The sequence below is a fragment of the Arachis hypogaea genome, chromosome 4 (genome assembly GCF_003086295.3).
Source record: "Arachis hypogaea cultivar Tifrunner chromosome 4, arahy.Tifrunner.gnm2.J5K5, whole genome shotgun sequence".
NCBI lineage: Eukaryota > Viridiplantae > Streptophyta > Magnoliopsida > Fabales > Fabaceae > Arachis > Arachis hypogaea.
The window spans coordinates 64,717,506-64,741,360 of NC_092039.1; the positions used below are offsets into that span (position 1 = coordinate 64,717,506).

Sequence of the window (23,855 nt, forward strand, 5' to 3'; positions counted from 1 at the left end):
AATCATTGATGCTCAGAGCCTTGAGCTTTGAGGGAGTGCTTTTGAACTTGAGCCTAGCCTTGACTTCTAAGTGTTTTGTTTTCAAGCATTTGGCTTGATACATAAACACCACAAGCACGTAGCAAATAAATTGCCATTGGTACTCAGAGCCTTCAGCTTTCTCATTCTTTCCCTTTTTCTTTTCTTACTTTAATTGTATTTGCTTCTTCAAGGTTTTCATGATTTCAAACGATTTCACAAAATGTCCTAGATAAAAACTTCAATTAAATAAAATCCAATGCAGTTGAGCAACAATTAATCATACTAGCTTTCCAATACTTGTATGCACATGCTAAGTTCTTCTTTAATGCCTTGTTTGTTTATGATCATGATGCTTTTTGCTTTTGAATTCACAAAACTCAAGTTGGTAGTCATAATGTCACAACAACATGTTGCAAATCAAATTTAAGCTATGCTTAGTCATACCACATATGCATACAAAGAATATAAAGACAATCATGCAATTTAAAGTGCTGGAAATAAATGAGAGGAAAAGGAACTTTACAACCTTGCAATTCATCTTCTCTATTGTTGTCATTTTCCTCCCATTCTTCTCCTTCCCATACCAACTCAGAATGCTTGCTTATCCTTAAGCAACAGTTAGGACAATTGTGTTGGGGCTAAGATGGATCATGAATGTCTTATTCAATGAAATGTTAGTAGCACATGTGTTTTAAGCAAGCAGAATTAAAGATAAAAATCAAGGCACAAGAGACAAAGATATTTTGATTGCATAGATAAGAAGGTGTGCACAATACATTGCATAAAAAATAAGTGGCACACCAAACTTAGTGTGACACTCTCACTTGGAATTGATGCAAGTATCTAGTAAACATTGGAACCAAATTTTGTTGCATAGCAACACCAAACTTAGAATGCAACCATATGTCAAATTATTTGAACTAAGACTAAACAAGAGAATACAATCACCAAGCCAAGATTTGTCATGAATAAGGATCTCTTAGTGATGTATTAACAAAAATAGTTAATAAAAGAAAACATAAAAAAATAAAGAAGTTACTAAAACAAAGAGAATGCAAACGAAATGTCAAAACAAAAGAAGAATAACAATGCAAAGGCAATATGATTATGCAGACAAGTGATGTTGCTGGATGAGTTGCATAGAAAATAAGTGGCACACCAAACTTAGAATTTTAGTGTGACACTATCATGTAGAATTGATGCAATCATCCAAAGGAGTTGAAAACAATTTGTTGCAGTGCAACACCAAACTTAGAATGTGATCATATGCCAATTTATTGAAATTTAAACAAGGCAAGGAGAAGGAATGTTACCTACTGTTTACCTATTCTTCACTTTCTTCCTCTTCTTCCAGTTTGTTAAGAAGAATAACCTCAAAGGGGGAGAAGATTCAGCTACTGTCCCTTGCCTTGGCCTTTCCTCAGCAAGCTTCCTTTTGCAAATGGCTTGATTGATCTTGCTTGATGGATCAGGGACAGGATTGGTGCTCTTGTTAGTTGCCTTCACTTCTTTGAATCCAAGTCTTGGTTACAGTGTGATTATTAGAGTTTTGTATTCATCCAGAGCCTTTTGAATCGGTGGTTCCATGAACTCTTCCTCGCTTGAGTGTAAATTTTCTGGAATGACTTCCTTACTTTCTTGCTCCTCTACTCATTTCTTTGCACCCAACATTTGACTTAATAGCTTTTTCATTGAGGAGGTTTGTTGATCTTCCCAACATTTCTTCATCTCATCTTCATATTTTTCAATCACAGATTCAATTGTTGAGAGTTGTTGGGACAGGAAAGTTTGTGAGAGTTGTGAGTCTTCATGTTCCCTTGTCATCTCAAGTGCAGTTTCATTTTCAACCACCTCATTTTTCATTGAAAGTTCACTTGATACAGTAGCCTCCTCATCTTTCTCTTCCACTTTCTCCCTTGCACTTAACATTTGGTTTACCATCACTTCTATGTTTTTGAATGAATTCTCTTGCTCATTCCAGGATATCTGTGCCTCCCTCTCATATTTTTCAAACATGGTCTCAAGCTTTGAGAGGCTTTGGTTCATAGAAGTTTGTGTGGGTGGTGAGTTTTGACAGGGGCTTTTTGTTGAAGCATGGTCAAGTGATGATATCTTTGGATGAATATCATATAGAGCATTAGAATTCCCTTCCCAGTCACCATTAGAATCATGACTAGCATCATTTTGTGGTGGAGGAAAATATCCCATATGGTTTTCTCGCTCATCTTGTGTCTCTGAAGCAGATCTCCATGGATTGGAGTGCTTGGAATTTGTATTTTCTTGGTGATATTCCCAGCCACCATTAGAGGTTTGTGATGGTAGGTAATATCCCATAAAATTTTGTTTGACCATAAGATGAGTTGAACTCCATTTATATTTTGTAAAATGCAACATCAATGAAAATTGAAATTCATGTCACAGAGAAAGAATTTCTTAGTGAGGCAAAAACACAAACACCTTGGTTTCAACTTAGAACAGAGAACAAAAACAAAAAAATGCTTGATCTAGACTTCTCACCCACTTAATCATTGTTGATCTAATCTATCCCCGGCAACGGCGCCAAAATCTTGATGGTGTTTTTGTGGAAAACGGATTTCCAACACACATAACTAACTGGCAAGTGTACCGGGTCGCATCAAGTAGTAATAACTCACAAGAGTGAGGTCGATCCCACAGGGATTGATGGATCAAGCAACTTTAGTGGGTGATTAGTTTAGTCAAGCTAACATTGATGAATTGAGTGAAATTGTAGCCAACAGAAAGTAAATAGCAGTGAATTTAAAGTTGCAGAATGTAAATGGCAGGAAACTTAAAGAGCAAGAAAGTAAAAGAGCTGAAACTTAAATTGCAAGAAAAGTAAATTGCAAAAAAAGTAAAGGGGGGCTGGGTGTTGAAAATTTAAAATTCAACAAGAAAATGTAAAGAGCAATCAAGCAGAAGAGTAAAAGATGAAATAAGTGCAGCAGATTTAAACAGAAATGGAAAATTGCTTGAAGAAGCAACACAGAATGTAATTAAGCTCAGTTGTGAAATTTAAAGAGACAAATGAAGATCTCAGGGAATCAAAGAGACTAGAAAACAAGTCTAGATCTCAAGCCCTTCCTTGATTCAACAACAGGCAGATTGAAGAAGAAATGAAGATGAAAGCAGTAGGAGAACTTTGATTTAAATTGTAATTCACTGAAATTATGCAGCAGGGCAAAACAAAGAGAAATCTCAAAGGGAGAATAAAACAGAATTCCTTCAATTCTCCACCCAAGATTCAAAACAAAGAAAAGAAAACTAAAAGAGAAAGCTCTCTACTACTACTCCTAATGCTCCTTAGTGGATCTAGCCTTTCTTTTGAAAATGAGAATGATGCCTTTATATAGGCTTTTTACAAAATAAAATGAAATTGAAATGAAAAACAAATTAAATGAAAATCCTAATTCTAGCTTGTTCTTGTGCCTTTGAGTGATGATGTGGGCTTTGCTTGCTTTGGATTTGAGGAGAAATGGGTTTGGTTGGCCTTGATTCAATTTGGTGAGGAATTGAATTTAAATGGAATTTTTGTTGAATTTTGGCCCATGAGTGATACTCCCAGGGGGATGCTCTGCTCTTGTGGAGAGCGGAGCATTGGTGCCTTGTGTGGGGATCCTTGTTGCGTGCCAAGGCTTGTGAGGCAACAGGAGATTGCCCTGTTCTTGTGGAGAGCGGAGTAGTGGAGCCTTACATGTGTATCCTGCGCTCCAAGCTTCCTGGCCCGTGTTGTGTTGTGCGCCTCATGTGTGTGGCACCAAGGAGTAGTGCTCTGCTCTCCTTGTGAGCAGCGCAATGGAGCTTCCAAGGGGAGGTCCCAAGTTCAAACCCTTGTGAAAGCATTTGGGGAAACAATTTTCCTTGAATTTGTATGAAGAGAGCACGACATTGCTCTCACCAAGAGAGCAGAGCAGAATAATGAGCGCTACCTTGCTTTGGAGTGAGGCTTCAGCTTCGAACCTTGGTGGAAGCATTGGCCGATTTTTTTACTTGTTTTTTGCCCTTAAAGATGCCCTTCACTCGTGCCACAATTTCATGCCAAATATGGATTTCCATACATCATTGGAAAGCTCTGAATGTTAGCTTTCTAACGCAACTGAAAGCACATCAATCGAACATCTATAGCTCAAGTTATAGCCCTCTGAAGGAGGCATAGTCATGCTGTGAGCGCCCCAAATTTAACTTAGCGAAAATTTGCTTCCAACCTCACTTTGCATCACGATAATGCTCTGCTCTTGGCAAGAGCGGAGCATTGTGTGCTGATTGTCTATTCTCCTTTAATTTGGTCATGGGCCACGCTTTTAAAAGCGTGGCCTAAGGCTCCAAAGTGTGCTCCAACTTCAAAGTGTGCCCTAAAGCTCTTTTTTCTCCTTTTTAGCTTATTTTGTGCTTCTTTGCTTCTTTTTCTTCTTATTTCCTACAAGATTTATAAAATTAAAAGATCAAGGAAATATTCCAATTAAGCACAAAAGAATGCAATATTTAAGCACTAATCATCAATTTATTGTATGAAAAAGCATAGAAAAACATGACATGGTGACATGTCATCAATACATTGCTTAAAAATATAAGTGGCGCACTAAACTTAGTGTGATAGTTTCACTTGGAATTACTGCAAGTATCAGTAAAGATTAGAAACAAAATTTATTGCATAGTAACACCAAACTTAGAATGCGACCATATGTCAATTTATTTGAACTAAAATTAAACAAATGAAATTGTTATACGTTAAGTACAATCACCAAGCCCAGAATCTGTCATGAATAAGGGTCTCATGGTGATGTATTAACAAAAACAGTTAATAAATGAAAGCATTAAAAACAAAGAAATGACTAAAGTAAATAGAATGAAAAAGTGTCAAACCAAAAGAAAAATAATACTGCAAAGGCATTATGATTATGTAGACAAGTGGTGTTGCTGAATGAATTGCATAGAAAATAAGTGGCACACTAAACTTAGAATCTTAGTGTGACACTTTCATTTTTGATTTGATGCAATTATCCAAAAAGATTGAAAATAATTTGTTGCAGGGCAACACCAAACTTAGAATGTATTCATATGCCAATTTATTGAATTTAAACAAAGCGAACAGAGAAAGTAAACACAGCAAATAAATTAAATGTTACCTACGGTTGGGTTGCCTCCCAACAAGCACACTTTTAGTGTCATTAGCTTGACATGTTGTTCTCCACTTTCTTCCTCTTCTTTCAATTTGTTAAGAGGAATGACCTCAATGGGGGAGAAGATTCAGCTATTGTCCCCTTTCTTGGTCTCCTCTCAGCAAGCTTCTTTCTGTAAATGGCCTGGTTGAGCATGCTTGCTAGTGGTTCAGGGGTTGGATTGCTTGTATTCGACCTTTCCTTCTTCATGGATATGATCAATCATGGCTTGGTCACAATCCTCTCTTTGGTGTTCTTGTCAGTTGCCTTCACTTCTTTGATATCAATACTTTGTGGTTGTGTGATTGTTGAAGTGTTTTCTTCATCAAGAGCCTCTTGAATTGGTGGTTCCATGAGCTCTTCCTCTATGTACTTCTCTGATTCACTTGAACTTGGAATTCTTTGATTGTCTTCCTCACTTTCTTATTCCTCCACTTCCTCCTTTGCACTCAACATTTGATTTAATAGTACTTTCATAGAGGAGGTTTGTTGTTCTTCCCAAAATTTCTTCATCTCCTCTTCATATCTTTCAATCACAGATTCAAGTGTTGAGAATCTTTGGTTTAGGAAAGTTTGTGAGGGTTGTGAGTTTTCATGTTCACTTGTCATCTAAAGTGCAGTTTCAGGTTCAACCTCCTCCACCACCTCATTCTTTATTAAAAGTTTGCTTAACACAGATGCCTCTTTTTCTTGTTCTTCCACTTCCTCCTTCACATCCACCAATTGGTTTTTATCTTTCTTGCTTAGCAGTTCTAAGTTTCTCCTCATTTGCTCTAAGTGCCCATCCATCTTCTTGAAGAGGATCTCTCGCTCTTTCCAGTATTGTTCTTGCCTTTCCAATAATTCTCTGGACTTTTAAAGGGGATCTTCAACTGCTGGCTCAAGAGACGAAGGCTGAGAGTGATTTTGTGGACATGGATGTGTTATGGTAAAATTGTTTTGTGGGATATAAAATGAATTTTGTGAATTGTGGAATGAATTTTATGGTTGGTGAGATGAGTTGTATAGATCTTGGAGGAAACTGTGTGTTGAGGCATAATCAAATGATGAAGAATTTTCAAATGAGAAACTGGGAGGTGAGGGTGGATAATTTTGCATAAATGAATTAAAGGTTTGCTCAAGTGATGATGGCTCTTGACAAGTAGAGTGTGCACTATCAAATGCTCTCTGGTTTTGCTCATTCCATCTACAATGTGAGTCATTAACGAATTCATCACAATACGGATCATGTTGTGGTTCTGGGGAGCAAACTTGCATGAATTCATTGATAGCAGGATCAAGTGACGATGTCTTTGGATGAATAGCATATAGAGCATTAAATTACCTTCCCAGCCATAGTTTGTGTCAATGTCATAACAGCATGATTCACTTTGTGGCCTTGGGAAGAAATTCATTTCAATTGATTGTTCACACTCTTGTTGATATGTCCATATACCATGAAGATAATGACATAAATTATTTTGTGGTTCTGGACAATATCTCATGTGATTGTCTTGCTCATCTGTTGGCTTTGAAGCATATCCCCATTGATTGGGTTGCTTAAAATATGTTAATTCTTGGTGATACTCCCAGCCACCATTAGAATAATGACTTGAATCAAATTGTGGTGGTGGGTAATATCCCATATGATTCTCTTGCTCATCTTGTGGCTCTGAACATATCTCCATTGATTGGAGTCCTCAGAATCTGTGATTGCTTGGTGATATTCCCAGCTACCATTAGAATAGTCAATTGGTGATGGTGGGTAATATCCCATAAAATTTGTTTGATCACAAGATGAGTTGAACTCCATTTGAATTTTATAAAACACATCACCAACGAAAATTGAAATTCATATCACAGAGGAGAATTTCTTAGTGAGGCAATAACTCAAACACCTTGGCATCAGAAAATTAAAAGAACAAAAACAAAGAAAATTCTTAATCTAGACTTCTCACCCACTTAATCATTGTCGATCTATATCAATCCCTGGCAATGGCGCCAAATATTTGATGAGGGAAAAACGATTCCACACAAACTCACCGGCAAGTGTACCAGGTCGCATCAAGTAGTAATAACTCACAAGAGAGAGGTCGATACACCAAGGATTGATGGACCAAGAAATTTTAGGGGGTGATATGTCTAGTCAAGCTAACAGTAATGAATTGGATGAAATTGAAGCAACAGAAAGTAAATTGACTAAAAATTGTAAATGGCATAATGTAAATTGGATAGAAGCTTAAATTGGCAGAAGCTTAAAGAGCAAGAAAAGTAAAATTGCATCAGATCTAACTTGCAGGGAAATAAATTTGGCAGAAGCTTAAAGAACAAGAAATGTAAATTGCAGCAAAAGTAGAGGGAAGTGGGAGCAGGGAAATTAAAGAAGCAGTGAATCAAAACTTAGGACAATTGCAGGAATTGTAAATTGCAAGAAAGTAAATCACACTGAGTGTGAATGGAAAAGTGAAATTGAAGAATAACAGAATTGAAGAATTACAGGAAGAATTAAATCGCTTGAAAGTAAATTGGAAGCAATGGAAACAGAAGACAATGGGAACAAAAGAGTAAAATCAAGCTTAATGTAAATTGAATTGTAAAATTGCAGAAAAAGAAAAGAAAGCTAAGCTCTCTACCAGAGCCTTCTACCCTATTCCTACTCCTACTGCTCTCTATTAGAGCCAACCTAACTCGAAAATGAAACTGATGCCTTTATATAGACTTTTTACAAAACAAAAATGAAATTGAAATTGAAAACAAATTACAATTAAAATGAAATTCCTAATCTAATTGTTTCTTGTGCCTTTGAGTCATGTCAATGGGCTTTGCTTGCTTTGGGGCTTCAATGAAATGGGTTGATTTGGATTTGGCCTTGAATAAGTGGATCCGGATTGGCACTTGATGGCATGGGTTAGAGTGGGTTGGTGTAGCTCCAGTGGAGCGCTCAGTTCACTTTAGTGAACGCCTAGTTCTCTTTCTTGGTGTGCCACTTTGGTGGGCATTTGGTGCCTAGCGTTCACTTAGTGAATGCCCAGTTCACTTATTGAATGCTGTTCCTTGTGAGTGGCCCTCCTTGGTTGAGCGCTTCATCCTTTGTTGCGCTTCCTTGGTTGAGCACGAAAACGTTCATAGCAATGAATGTGGCGTTCACTTTAGTGAACGCTGCTTCTTGTGTTACGCCTTGGTGCTTCAATTGTTGCCACCATTTCTTGCCTAGCGTTCACTTCTTTGAACACTCAGTTCATTCCTTTGAGCGTTGGCCGTGTGCTCCCTAGCTTCCAAGCCTTGTGTCACGAAAAAGTTCACAAAAGTGAATGCTAAGTTCAAACTAACGAACGCTACCCTTTGTTTTGCTTTAATGAGCGCTTGCTTGGTTGGCATTATGGCGTTCATTCATTTAATGAATACATAAGCCAATGATGGCATTACTAATACTACATGCATGCTTTCATGGCTTTGTTAATGTATGCTTTCATTAACTTAAATTAACAACGCTAAGCATTCATTCATTGGCATTAGGAATTAAATGTTTCATGCATACATTCATTAACGCCTTAGCAAAGAATTAATGACATTAATAATATTACATGCATGCTTTCATTCACTACAAGAAAATAAGCTTTTTGCCACGCTTTTAAAGTGTGCTGAAAAGGGCAAAAAAACGTTACCGATAGCTTTTTGCCACGCTTTTTAAGCTATCGGCACGCTTTTGAAAGGGTCACATCTGCGAGCGTGCCGGTAGCTCTATCGCCACGCTTTTTTCGATCTACTGGCACGTTTTTTTTTGCCACGCTTTGATCTATTGGCACGCTTAAAAGTGTGGACGTATGTATAATCCTATAGCCTCACTTTTAAAGCGTGCCCAAAAATAGACATACAGCCAAGTAATGTAGCGTTCATCCATTCTTAATTGGCATAATTAAATGCATTCATGCTTTAATTCATGATAATGCATGCATAAGGCATTAACTAAATGCCACGGCTTCATGGTCATGGGCCACGCTTTTAAAAGCGTGGCCTAAAATTCCAAAGTATGCTCAAACTTCAAAGTGTGCCCTAAAATTCTTCTTTCCTCTTTTTGAGCTTAATTTGTGCTTTTTTTGCTTCTTTTTCCACTTATTTCCTACAAGATTTATAAAATCAAAAGATCAAAGAAATATATCATTTAAGCACAAAAGAATTGAATATTTAAGCACTAATCATCAATTTCTTGTATGAAAAAGCATAGAAAAATATGACATGATGACATGTCATCAAAGGGTATAAACATTGGGTAGTCTTCCACCCTGAATGGCTTATTGGTTTTAGGCTGTAAGAATTCCCCATTTGGATGATTTCCAACAGCCATGTTCTGCAACAATTTTGAAACACCCAAATGAATACAGAAAATACACCCAAATGAATACAGAAAATACACCTAAGATTTGTTGAAGTACACCTTACCACTATATCAGGAGGGAGACAGTATACTTCTTCTTGAAACCTTTTAATGTTTTGCTAGTTAAGAATGAGGCATATGGCAGAGACAATCTAGAAAAAAAAGCCCAAATCAATTTACATCAATCAACATTGCAGTTACATTTCATGATAAAATCATTAATGTTATTCTAATATTACCTCAGCTTCTATATGTGTATCGGCTTTGAGAGATGTGAAGTGGACTTTTGACAAAATGTATCGATCTTGGGCATTGAGTGTGCACACAGCGTTATACTCGTTAGTGCTTCCATCTCCGTATGTTTTAACACGTGTGGTCCAGATGTAGCATTTCTCATTCATCTCAGCCGACATCTCATTGGTCCTCACAGGAGTTTCAAATTTTTCAAAACTTTCTTCGCCACTCTGCTTTTGAATCTGTGGACTTTTACCTTCTGTTTTCACTCCACTGCTTGCAATTTTTTCCACTAGCTCACCTAATTGTTCTATTAGGTTTGGCATTTCAGGAGTTTTTGCCCTCTGCCCCTCTTGCGTTGCTGCTTCTTCTTGGCTTGAATCAGTCAAGCCAAGGCTGAATGATTGTATCGGACCTTCTTTAGGAACGTAGGATGCTGTCCATGCCATCATCATCAGTGTAGCAGTGTCTTCTGGGGCTGGATTACTGCGTGATGACATATAACATACTATAAGAGTAAGAATAGACGAATGATATTGAAAACCAAATTTTACTCTGCTAAACTTACATTTTAGGTGGAGCTAGTAGAAGCGTCATTGTGCTTTCTTCAGGTTTTGGGGGTGGTTTTGGAGTGCTGCAGGGTTACATAAAACAAATCATGTTATAAAAAAACTAGTTACAGATCAATTGTGAAAATATACACCCCAACAAGGATAATATACACCCAAACAATAACGAAATACACTCTAACATTATTCCTTACCTTTTTGTTGTTTCTTCATTAATTTTTTCACTTGGAGACTTTGCAGGGGTTGGTTCAATTTCTGGCACAGGGGTTGTTTGGGATAGAGGTAGATAAACTTTAATCAGAGCTCTAAACAAGACAAAAATAAAAGGTTAAGCCCGTGAAAATAAAATGGTTATAAGGTTGAAATTTACTTGAAAAACTCACATTGAAAGCGCTTCTGTTTGTGACTGTGTCTCTACTCGCACAACTGATAAACCACTATTTATGGTTTATCTTGTGCTCAATTGAGCGGATTTTATCAATCTTTCATACACTTATTCATACTAATTGCATGAGTTTATATTTTCCTTCCGGATTTTGTGCTATGATTGAAAACATGCTTCTTTGGCCTTATATTTGCTAATATTAATCCTTTCTTATTACCATTAGATGTCGTGATATGTGTGTTAAGTGATTTCAGGGATTAACAACCATCATGTTCTCTTCAGTTGCGCCATTCGCTGATTCTTCTACTAGACTCAACCTAAAATACACCCAAAGAAACTCAAAATACACTAGAAGAATTCAAAAGAAGCACAGACTTTGTTTATTGAGAACATACGCACTTCCAGTTTTTGGTTTTTTTCCCTTTCTTTTTTTTATCTAAAAAACATATATATAGAATTAGAAGCAGAAGGTAATAAAAGATAAAATAAACCGTTATTAGAAAGAGAAATTACATGCTATGCTCTAGTTTGTTTATGCTGCTTTGATCTGTGTGTCCTTGAGACAAAGGATCATCACTTCCTAAGTTTACCTCTGGTATTCTAAATATACAATAGATATCATTCAGTAAAAATACCATATGGTTAAATTAGGATAACAAGATTTTATAAAATAAAGGTTCTTACATTTCCGATGAGTCATAGTTACCTTTTGTCGATTACAGGTCAGCTCCCTTCTCCCTGGGAAATGAGAAACAATATAGCAACGAAAACACCTTAAAATCGATAATATTCACCCCAAACATATGAAACCTCTATGCAGCAAATTTTTCATTGTTTTTCTTCTTTTTAGATTCCCTTAAGAATTCTTCTAACTCTTTAGTTCCAATTTCAGATCTGACAGTACATGCATAAAAGAACATGTTAACAAATACAATTTTGATGATAAATGTTAATATAGCTTTACAAAGTATCCTACCCATGATAGGATTGAGTTTGTTCAGGAGATGAATCCTTAACAATAAGCTTTCTCTTTTTGGATAGCGTCTTAGGGAAAAGAAGTATGAATCAGAAAGACAAAATAAAATTGATCAGAAGATACTATCCAAGGTTGTGCTTACTTTTTGGCTCTAGTCTGAATTTTTTTCTTTGTTTTTTGTTTTTCTATAGGTGATGATTCTTCGCTTCTGAAAGTTAATAAGAAACGCTCTATTAATACATGAAATTTTGAGAATAAACGGAAAAGAAAGTGATGATAATTTCAGAACATTACTGATCATTCAATTTAATTTCTAAATCGGAATCCTCCTGAATCTTCTTCCTTTTTTTGGATTTCATTCTGGAAGACAAACAATCATTAGCAAAAAACACCCCTAAAGTGACAAAATACACTTAAAAGTAACATAATACACCCTAAAAGTGACAAAATACACCCAAGTATGTTACTTACTTTTTGGCTGTTCGGGTGGGTTGTTTCCCCTTTGGTTCCTCTGAGTCATATTCAGTCTCAGACTCAGAGGAAGAATAGACTTTAGCTTCAGATGTTTCACTCTCAGATGATGATGAACTTGCCTTCCTTTTTTTTCTTTGTTTTCTTTTTTCTTAATTTGTTTCAATTTCTCTTTTGTTTCGGCCATCATTACAATTCCCTAAAAAAGTAGAAATGTTAGTTAACAACATCCACATAAATAAAATACACCCAAGGTATTCCGTTCACTTACCATATGTCCATCCATTTATGCTCTCATCCTTTCAACCAACTGCTCTCTATTCCAGTAGGCCATCCAGGGTTGTGTAGGTCTTTCTTCTCCTTTCTTGTATTTGTTTTTTGATAGATGGAAATAGACCATTATCAGGGCAAATAGGTAGCCGTTGATTGACTTTTTCTTTTTCAGATTGTAATTAGTTATGCCCTTGATGATAAAATTCAGAACATGGGCTCCCCAGTTGCCCTCCTTTATTCTGTCAATCTTGAAAATTGGAGCTAGGTGCACATGAGAGATGTTGTTTATTGTGGTTGGCAACAGGAACGCCATCTGTATATTGAGGATGAAAATTCTCTTGAACATGAGGCGATCCTGTTCATTTCCAACACCAATACTCATCATCTCATCCGTCAAACATTTTAGAGTCTTCCCCGGGTTAGGTGGTTTTGAAAAAGATAATGAACAAACAACAAGTTAGTTAGTTGATTGAAAAAGATTTGAAATCAAATTTTGAAAAAGATAAGAAGATAAGAGGTTAGACAAGATATTTTGAAATCAAATTTTGAAAAAGATAAAATTTTTGAAAAAGATAAGATAAAAGATAAAAAGATATATTTGAAAAAGATATTTTGAAAAAGATTTAATTTTAAAAAATTACTTAACTAACAAGAAACTACAAGATAAGATTCTAGAATTTAAAGATTGAACCTTTCTTAACAAGAAAGTAACAAACTTCAAATTTTTGAACCAATCACATTAATTGTTAGCTTAATTTTCGAAAATTTAATAAAAAGATAAGAAAAAGATTTTGAAAATATTTTGAAAAATAATTTTTGAAATTTTCGAAAATTATAAAAAAAATGAAAAAGATATGATTTTTGAAAAAGATTTTGAAAAGATAAGATTTTTAAAATTGAAATTTTGACTTGACTTGTAAGAAACAACTAATTTTAAAAATTTTTGACCAAGTCAATCCCAAAATTTCGAAATTTTGGAGGGAAATAAGGAAAAGATATTTTTGATTTTTTTAAATTTTTAAAGAAAAACACAAAAATGACCCAAAACATGAAAATTTTGGATCAAGACACAAGATGCATGCAAGAATGCTATGAATGTCAAGATGAACACCAAGAACACTTTGAAGATCATGATGAACATCAAGAACATAATTTTGAAAAATTTTTGATGCAAAGAAAACATGCAAGACACCAAACTTAGAAATCTTTAATGCATGAAAAATATGAATGCAAAGATGCACATGAAAAACAACAAAAGACACAAAACAAGAAGTCATCAAGATCAAACAAGAAGACTTGTCAAGAACAACTTGAAGATCATGAAGAACACTATGAATGCATGAGATTTTCGAAAAATGCAAGGAAAATTTTAAAAGCATGCAATTGACACCAAACTTTAAAATTGACACAAGATTCAAACAAGAAACACAAAGTATTTTTGATTTTTATGATTTTATGAATTTTTTTTTTAAATTTTTTCGAAAACATAGTTTGGAAAAACGAAAATTAAAAAAAAAATTTTGAAAAAGATTTTTGAAAAGAAAATTACCTAATCTGAGCAACAAGATGAACCGTCAGTTGTCCATACTCGAACAATCCCCGGCAACGGCGCCAAAAACTTGGTGGACGAAATTGTGATTTCTATCTTTTGAGCTTTAGCATATATTTACTCTTAGGGCACTGTTTATTTTCACAACTCCGTTCAACTAACCAGCAAGGGTACTGGGTCGTCCAAGTAATAAACCTTACGTGAGTAAGGGTCGAATCCACAGAGATTGTTGGTATGAAGCAAGCTATGGTCACCTTGTAAGTCTCAGTCAGGCAGATTAAAATAGTTTATGGGTTTTCGAATTTTAAAGAAGAAATAATAAAATAGAATATAATAAAGAGGGATAGAACACTTATGCAGATTCATTGGTAGGAATTTCAGATAAGCGGATGGAGATGCTGTAGAGCCCAAGGATTCCTGCTCTCCTACTGCTTCTACTCAATCCTTCTTACTCCTTTCCATGGCAAGCTTTGTATAGGGGTTCACCATCAACTGTGGCTACTTTCTTCCTCTCGGGGAAATATCCTGTGCGGCTGTCACTCGCACAGCTAACCAGTCTGGAGGCATCACCCATGGCTGATGGCTACATCCCATCCTCGCAGTGAAAACTAATGCTCACGCACTCTGTCACAGTACGGCTAATCACCGGTTGGTTCCCGCTCTTACTGGAATAGAATCCCTCTTTTGCGTCTGTCACTAACGCCCAGCAGGTTAAAGTTTGAAGCACGTCACAGTCATTCATTACCGGAATCCTACTCGGAATACCACAGACAAGGTGAGACTTTCCGGATTCCCAAGATCCTACTCGGAATACCACAGACAAGGTGAGACTTTCCGGATCCTCATAAATGCCGCCATCTATCTAGCTTATACCACGAAGATTCTGTTGGAGAATCTAAGAGATATACATTCAAGCTCGGTTGCATGTAGAACGGAAGTGGTTGTCAATCACATACATTCATAAGTGAGAATAATGATGAGGGTAATTTGACTCATCACATTCATCATGTTCTTGGGTACGAATGAATATCTTGGAATAAGAATAAGAGAGATTTGAATAAAAGAAAATAGAACTTCATTAATACTTGAGGTACAGCAGAGCTCCACACCCTTAATCTATGGTGTGCAGAAACTCCACCGTTGAAAATACATAAGCAAAGAGTTCAGGCATGGCCGAATGGCCAGCCCTCTCTATGATCAAGTGACCGAATAAAAAAGACTAAAAATGGTCAAAAGATATCTAATACAATAGTAACTTATCCTATTTATACTAGACTAGCTACTAGGGTTTACATGAGTAAGTATTTGATGCATAAATCCACTTCCGGGGCCCACTTGGTGTATGCTTGGGCTGAGCTTGATCATTCCACGAGCTAAGGCATTTCTTGGCGTCAAACTCCAGGTTATGACGTGTTTTGGGCGTTCAACTCCGGATCATGACGTTTTTCTGGCGTTTAACTCCAGACAGCAGCATGTACTTGGCGTTTAACGCCAAGTTACGTCGTCATTCTTCGAATAAAGTATGGACTATTATATATTGCTGGAAATCCCTGGATGTCTACTTTCCAACGCCATTGAGAGCGCGCCAATTGGAGTTCTGTAGCTCCAGAAAATCCATTTCGAGTGCAGGGAGGTCAGATTCCAACAGCATCAGCAGTCCTTTTGTCAGCCTTCTTCAGAGTTTTGCTCAAATCCCTCAATTTCAGTCAGAATTTACCTGAAATCACAGAAAAACACACAAACTCATAGTAAAGTCCAGAAATGTGAATTTAGCATAAAAACTAATGAAAACATCCCTAAAAGTAGCTTAAACTTACTAAAAACTATATGAAAACAATGCCAAAAAGCGTATAAATTATCCGCTCATCAAAGAACCAACGGTACTATTGAGCTCTGGTGCACGAAATTGTGATCATCAATGGTGCCATCAACATGGTACGCTCAATTGCAATCTCAACTCTTTATCACAACTTCGCACAACTAACCATCAAGTGCACTGGGTCATCCAAATAATAAACCTTACGCGAGTAAGGGTCGATCCAACGGAGATTGTTGGTATGAAGCAAGCTATGGTCATCTTGTAAATCTCAGTCAGGTGGATTCAAATGGTTGTGGAGGATTAATGATTAAAAGATGAATAAAATATAAAATAAAGATAGAGATGCTTATCTAATTCATTGGTGAGAATTTCAGATAAGCGTATGGAGATGCTTTGTCCCTTCCGCCTCTCTGCTTTCCTACTGTCTTCATTCAATCCTTCTTACTCCTTTCCATGGCAAGCTGTATGTTGGGCATCACCGTTGTCAATGGCTACAGTCCCGTTCTCTCAGTGAAAATGTTCAACGCGCTCTGTCACAGCACGGCTATTCATCTGTCGGTTCTCGATCATGTTGGAATAGAATCCAGTGATTCTTTTGCGTTTGTCACTAACGCCCCACAATCACGAGTTTGAAGCTCGTCACAATCATTCAATCCTTGAATCCTACTCAGAATACCACAGACAAGGTTTAGACCTTCCGGATTCTCAAGAATGCCGTCATCAATTCTAGCTTATACCGCGAAGATTCTGATTAAGGAATCCAAGAGATATCCACTCAATCTAAGATAAAATGGAGGTGGTTGTCAGGCACACGTTCATTGGTGAGAATGATGATGAGTGTCACGGATCATCACATTCATCAAGTTGAGGAACAAGTGATATCTTAGAACAAAATAAGCTGAATTGAATAGAAGAACAATAGTAATTGCATTAATACTCGAGGTACAGCAGAGCTCCACACCTTAATCTATGGTGTGTAGAAACTCCACCGTTGAAAATACATAAGAACAAGGTCTAGGCATGGCCATGAGGCCAGCCCCATGACCTAAGATAGCATAAGACTATTCGAAGATAGCTACCCAGATGAAAATATAATAGCAAAAGGTCCTATTTATAGAGAACTAGTAGCTTAGGGTTTACAAAAATGAGTAAATGACGTATAAATCAACTTCCGGGCCCACTTGGTGTGTGCTTGGGCTGAGCATTGAAGTATTTTCGTGTAGAGACTTTTCTTGGAGTTAAACGCCAGCTTTTGTGCCAGTTTGGGCGTTTAACTCCCACTTTTGTGCATTTCCGGCGTTAAACGCCGGGTAGTCTTGAGCTGATTTGGAACGCCGGTTTGGGCCATCAAATCTTGGGCAAAGTATGGACTATTATATATTGCTGGAAAGCCCAGGATGTCTACTTTCCAACGCATTTAAGAGCGCGGCAATTAGACTTCTGTAGCTCCAGAAAATCTACATGGAGTGCAGGGAGGTTAGAATCCAACAGCATCTGCAGTCCTTTTTCAGCCTCTGAATTAGATTTTTGCTCAGGTCCCTCAATTTCAGCCAGAAAATACCTGAAATCATAGAAAAACACACAAACTCATAGTAAAGTCCAGAAAAGTGAATTTTAAATAAAAAATAATAAAAATATAATAAAAACTAACTAAAACATACTAAAAACATACTAAAAACAATGCCAAAAAGCGTATAAATTATCCGCTCATCACAACACCAAACTTAAATTGTTGCTTGTCCCCAAGCAACTGAAAATCAAATAGGATAAAAAGAAGAGAATATACAATGAATTCCAAATACATCTATGAAGATCAGTATTAATTAGATGAGCGGGGCTTTTAGCTTTTTTTGCCTTTGAATAGTTTTGGCATCTCACTTTATCCTTTGAAGTTCAAAATGATTGGCTTCTATAAGAATTCAGAATCCGATAATGTTATTGATTCTCCTAGTTAGGTATGATGATTCTTGAACACAGCTACTTTATGAGTCTTGGCCATGGCCCAAAGCACTCTGTTTTCCAGTATTACCACCGGATACATACATGCCACAGACACATAACTGGGTGAACCTTTTCATATTGTGACTTAGCTTTGCTAGAGTCCCCAATTAGAGGTGTCCAGGGTTCTTAAGCACACTCTTTTTTGCTTTGGATCACGACTTTAACCGCTCAGTCTCAAGTTTTCACTTGACACCTTCACGCCACAAGCACATAGTTAGGGACAGCTTGGTTTAGCCGCTTAGGCCAGGATGTTATTCCTGTAGGCCCTCTTATCCACTGGTGCTCAAAGCCTCGGATCCTTTTTATTACCCTTGCCTTTTGGTTTAAAGGGTATTGGCTTTTTCTGCTTGCTCCTTTTTTTTTTTTAATTCAATGCTTTTTCTTGCTTCAAGAATCATTTTTATGATTTTTCAGATCCTCAGTAACATGTCTCCTTTTTCATCATTCTTTAAAGAGCCACAATTTTAACATTCATGAACAACAAATTCAAAAGACATATGCACTGTTCAAGCATACATTCAGAAATCAAAAGTATTGCCACCACATCAAAATAATTAATCTGTTATAAAATTTGAAATTCATGCAATTCTTCTCTTTTTCAATTAAGAACATTTTTCATTTAAAAAAGGTGATGGATTTATAGGACATTCATAACTTTAAGGCATAGACACTAAGACACTAATGATAATAAGACACAAACATAAATAAAACATAAAGCATAATTTTCGAAAAATAGGAAAATAAAGAACAAGGAAGTTAAAGAACGGGTCCACCTTAGTGATGGTGGCTTGTTCTTCCTCTTGAAGATCTTATGGAGTGCTTGAGCTCCTCAATGTCTCTTCCTTGCCTTTGTTGCTCTTCTCTCATGATTCTTTGATCTTCTCTAATTTCATGGAGAAGGATGGAATGTTCTTGGTGCTCCACCCTTAGTTGTCCCAAGTTGGAACTCAATTCTCCTAGGGAGGTGTTGATTTGCTCCCAATAGTTTTGTGGAGGAAAGTGCATCCCTTGAGGCATCTCAGGGATTTCATGGTGAGGAATTTCCTCATGTCCATGAATGGAATCTCTTGTTTTCTTCATCCTCTTCTTAGCGATGGGCTTGTCCTCATCAATGAGGATGTCTCCCTCTATGTTAATTCCAACTGAATTACAGAGGTGACAAATGAGATGAGGGAAGGCTAACCTTGCCAAGGTAGAGGACTTGTTCACCACCTTATAAAGTTCTTGGGATATAACCTCATGAACTTCTACTTCCTCTCCAATCATGAAGCTATGAATCATGATAGCCCGGTCTATAGTAACTTCAGACCGGTTGCTAGTGGGAATGATTAAGGTCATGCCTTCTCAGTTGAACCGGCTTCCCTCTTGAATCTCTCTTCCATTGAGCACCCTCTTCACAAATGTCTATGAGGACTTGGTCCAACCTTTGATCAAAGTTGACCCTTCTAGTGTAGGGGTGTTCATCTCCTTGCATCATGGGCAAGTTGAATGCCAACCTTACATTTTCCAGACTAAAATCTAAGCATTTCCCCCGAACCATTGTAAGCCAATTCTTTGGGTCCGGGTTCACACTTTGATCATGGTTCTTGGTGATCCATACATTGGCATAGAACTCTTGAACCATTAAGATTCTGACTTGTTGAATGGGGTTGGTAAGAACTTCCCAACCTCTTCTTTGAATCTCATGTTGGATCTCTGGATATTCACTCTTTTTGAGTTTGAAAGGGACCTCGGTGATCACCTTCTTCATGGCCACAACTTCATAGAAGTGGTCTTGATGCACCCTAAAGATGAATCTCTCCATCTCCCAAGACTCGGAGGTGGAAGCTTTTGCCTTCCCTTTCCACTTTTTAGAGGTTTCTCCGGCCTTAGGTGCCATAAATTATTATGGAAAAACAAAAAGCAATGCTTTTACCACACCAAACTTAGAAGGTTTGCTCGTCCTCAAGCAAAAGAAGAAAGAAAGGAGTAGAAGAAGAAGAAAATGGAAGAGATGGATGGGGCTTTGTGGTTCGGTCAAGGGGGATAAGTAGTGTTTATGTTGTGTGAAAATGAAGGAGTGAAGATGGGTTTGGGAGGGAAAGTGGTTTGAATTTGAATGGTGAGGTATGTGGGGTTTTATGAAGGATGGATGTGAGTGGTGAAGAGAATGGTGGGATTTGATAGGTGAGGGGTTTTTGGGGAAGAGGTGTTGAGGTGATTGGTGAATGGGTGAAGAAGAGAGAGAATGGTGGGGTAGGTGGGGATCCTGTGGGGTTCACAGATCCTGAGGTGTCAAAGATAGCTCATCCCTGCACCAAGTGGCGTGTAAAACGCCCTTTCTGCCAATCCTGGCATTAAACGCCGGGCTGCTGCCCTTTTCTGGCGTTTAACGCCAGCTTCTTGCCCATTCCTGGCGTTAAACGCCAGTCTGTGCCCCTTTCTGGCGTTAAACGCCCAGAATGGTGCCAGACTGGGCATTAAACGCCCATTTTGCTGTCTTCACTGGCGTTTAAATGCCAGCAAGTTCTTCTCCAGGGTGTGCTATTTTTCATTCTGTTTTTGCTTTTTTAATTGTTTTTGTGACTTCACATGTTCATCAACCTACAGAAAACATAAAATAACAATGGAAAATAGATAAATATAACATTTGGTTGCCTCCCAACAAGCGCTTCTTTAATGTCAGTAGCTTGACAGTGGGCTCTCATAGAGCCTCACAGATACTCAGAGCAATGTTGGAACCTCCTAACACCAAACTTAGAGTTTGACTGTGGGGGTTCAACACCAAACTTAGAATTTGGTTGTGGCCTCCCAACACCAAACTTAGAGTTTAACTGTGGGGGATCTGTTTGACTCTATTTTGAGAGAAGTTCTTCATGCTTCCTCTCTATGGTTACAGAGGGATATCCTTGAGCCTTAAACACAAGGGATTCTTCATTCACTTGAATGATCAATTCTCCTCTGTCAACATCAATCACAGCCTTTGCTGTGGCTAGGAAGGGTCTGCCAAGGATGATGGATTCATCCATGCACTTCCCAGTCTCTAGGATTATGAAATCAGCAAGGATGTAATGGTCTTCAATTTTTACCAGAACATCCTCTACAAGCCCATAAGCTTGTTTTCTTGAATTGTCTGCCATCTCTGGTGAGATTCTTGCAGCTTGTAACTCAAAGATCCCTAGCTTCTCCATTACAGAGAGAGGCATGAGGTTTATGCTTGACCCTAGGTTACACAGAGCCTTTTCGAAGGTCATGGTGCCTAATGTACAAGGTATTGAGAACTTCCCAGGGTCCTGTCTCTTTTGAGGTAATCTCTGCCTAGTCAAGTCATCCAGTTCTTTGGTGAGCAAAGGGGGTTCGTCCTCCCATGTCTCATTACCAAATAACTTGTCATTTAGCTTCATGATTGCTCCAAGGTACTTAGCAACTTGCTCTTCAGTGACATCTTCATCCTCTTCAGAGGAAGAATACTCATCAAAGCTCATGAATGGCAGAAGTAAATCCAATGGAATCTCTATGGTCTCGGTGTGAGCCTCAGATTCCCATGGTTCCTCATTAGGGAACTCATTGGAGGCCAGTGGATGTCCATTGAGGTCTTCCTCTGTGGCGATTACTGCCTCTTCCTCCTCTCCAATTTCGGCCATGTTGATGGCCTTACACTTTCCTTTTGGATTCTCTTCTGTATTGCTTTGAAGAGTACTAGGAGGGAGTTCAGTAACTTTCTTACTCAGCTGACCCACTTGTGCCTCCAAGTTTCTAATGGAGGACCTTGTTTCAGTCATGAAACTTTGAGCTGTTTTGATTAGATCAGATACTATGGTTGCTAAGTCAGAGTGGCTCTGCTTAGAATTCTCTGTCTGTTGCTGAGAAGATGATGGAAAAGGCTTGCCATTGCTAAACCTGTTTCTTCCACCATTATTGTTGTTGAAACCTTGTTGAGGTCTCTATTGATCCTTCCATGAGAGATTTGGATGATTTCTCCATGAAGGATTATAGGTGTTTCCATAGGGTTCTTCCATGTAATTCACCTCTTCCATTGATGGGTTCTCGGGATCATAAGCTTCTTCTTTAGATGAAGCGTCCTTAGTACTGCCTGCTGTAGCTTGCATTCCAGAGAGACTTTGAGAAATCATATTGACTTGCTGAGTCAATATTTTGTTCTGAGCCAATATGGCATTCAGAGTATCAATCTCAAGAACTCCTTTCTTCTGATTTGTCCCACTGTTCACAGGATTCCTTTCAGAAGTATACATGAATTGGTTATTTGCAACCATTTCAATGAGTTCTTGAGCTTCTGCAGGTGTCTTCTTCAGATGAAGAGATCCTCCAACAGAGCTATTCAATGACATCTTGGACAGTTCAGACAGACCATCATAGAAAATACCTATGATGCTCCATTCAGAAATCATGTCAGAAGGACACTTTCTGATCAATTGTTTGTATCTTTCCCAAGCTTCATAGAGGGATTCACCTTCTTTCTGTCTGAAGGTTTGGACTTCCACTCTAAGCTTACTCAATTTTTGAGGTGGAAAGAACATTGCCAAGAAGGCATTGACTAGCTTTTTCCAAGAGTTCAGGCTTTCTTTAGGTTGTGAGTCCAACCATATCCTAGCTCTGTCCCTTACAGCAAAAGGGAATAGCATAAGTCTGTAGACCTCAGGGTCAACCCCATTGGTCTTGACAGTGTTACAGATCTACAAGAATTCATCTAAGAACTGATAAGGATCTTCCAATGGAAGTCCATGAAACTTGCAGTTCTGTTGCATTAGAGAAACTAATTGAGGCTTAAGCTCAAAGTTGTTTGCTCCAATGGCAGGGATAGAGATGCTTCTCCCATAGAAGTCGGGAGTAGGTGCAGTAAAGTCACCCAGCACCTTCCTTGCATTGTTGGCATTGTTGTTGTTTTTGGCTGCCATGTTTTCTTCTTGTTTGAAGATTCCTGTTAGGTCCTCTACAGAGAGTAGTGCTTTAGCTTTTTTTAGCTTTCGCTTCAAGGTCCTTTCAGGTTCAGGGTCAGCCTCAACAAGAATGCTTTTGTCTTTGCTCCTGCTCATATGAAAGAGAAGAGAATAAGAAAGTATGGAATCATATATGTCACAGTATAGAGATTCTTTGAGGTGTTAGAGGAAAAGAAGAATTGAAGGAGGAGGTAGAAGAATTCGAACTTATCGAGAGGGATAGAGTTCGAATTATGTATTGAGGAGGAGTGTTAGTCCATAAATAGAAGGATGTGAGAAGAGGGGAAGAATTTTCGAAAATAAAGTAGAAGATTAAAAGAAATTTTGAAAATTTGATGAATGATTTTCGAAAATTAAAGTTGGGAAAGAAATAAAGTGATTTTGAAAAAGATTTTGAAATTAGAAATCAAAAAGATATGATTGAAAACTATTTAAAAAGATTTGATTTTTTTTTAAATTAATGATTTGGCTAACAAGAAATTTAAAAGATATGATTCAGACATTAAACCTTTCTCAACAGAAAAGGCAACATACTTGAAATGTATAATCAAATCATTAATTGTTAGCAAGTGTTTTTGAAAAATGGAAAGAAATTGATTTTGAAAATATATGATTGAAAAGATATGATTTGAAAAAGATTTGATTTTGAAAAATTATGAAAACTTGAAAATAATTTGAATTAAAAACAAAATCTTCCCTTTTGTATCATCCTAGCGTTAAACGCCCATAATGGTATCCATTCTGGCGTTTAACGCCCAAAATGCTACCCTTTTGGGCGTTAAACGCCCAGCCAGGTACCCTGGCTGGCGTTTAAACGCCAGATTTCCTTCCTGATTGGGCGTTTTGAACACCCAGCTTTTTCTGTGTAATTCCTCTGCTATATGTTCTGAATCTTCAATTCTCTGTATTATTGAGTTGAAAAGACACAAATTAAGAATTTTTTTGAATTTTTTTAATGATGAGGAATAATCAAAATGCAACTAAGATCAAACAGACAATGCATGCAAGACACCAAACTTAGAAGTTTGTATACTATTGACACTAATGATGTGCGGAAAACGATCCGACACAAAACTCACCGGCAAGTGT

At 37.5% G+C, this 23,855-nt stretch overlaps 1 non-coding gene across 1 annotated transcript; it reads left to right on the plus strand.

Moving 5' to 3' along the window:
• The first annotated feature begins 22,210 nt into the window (after positions 1-22,210).
• LOC112798803 (small nucleolar RNA R71) lies at positions 22,211-22,319 on the plus strand. The gene has a single exon (XR_003200400.1). It is a non-coding gene; the product is annotated as a small nucleolar RNA R71 (small nucleolar RNA).
• Positions 22,320-23,855: the final 1,536 nt, after the last annotated feature.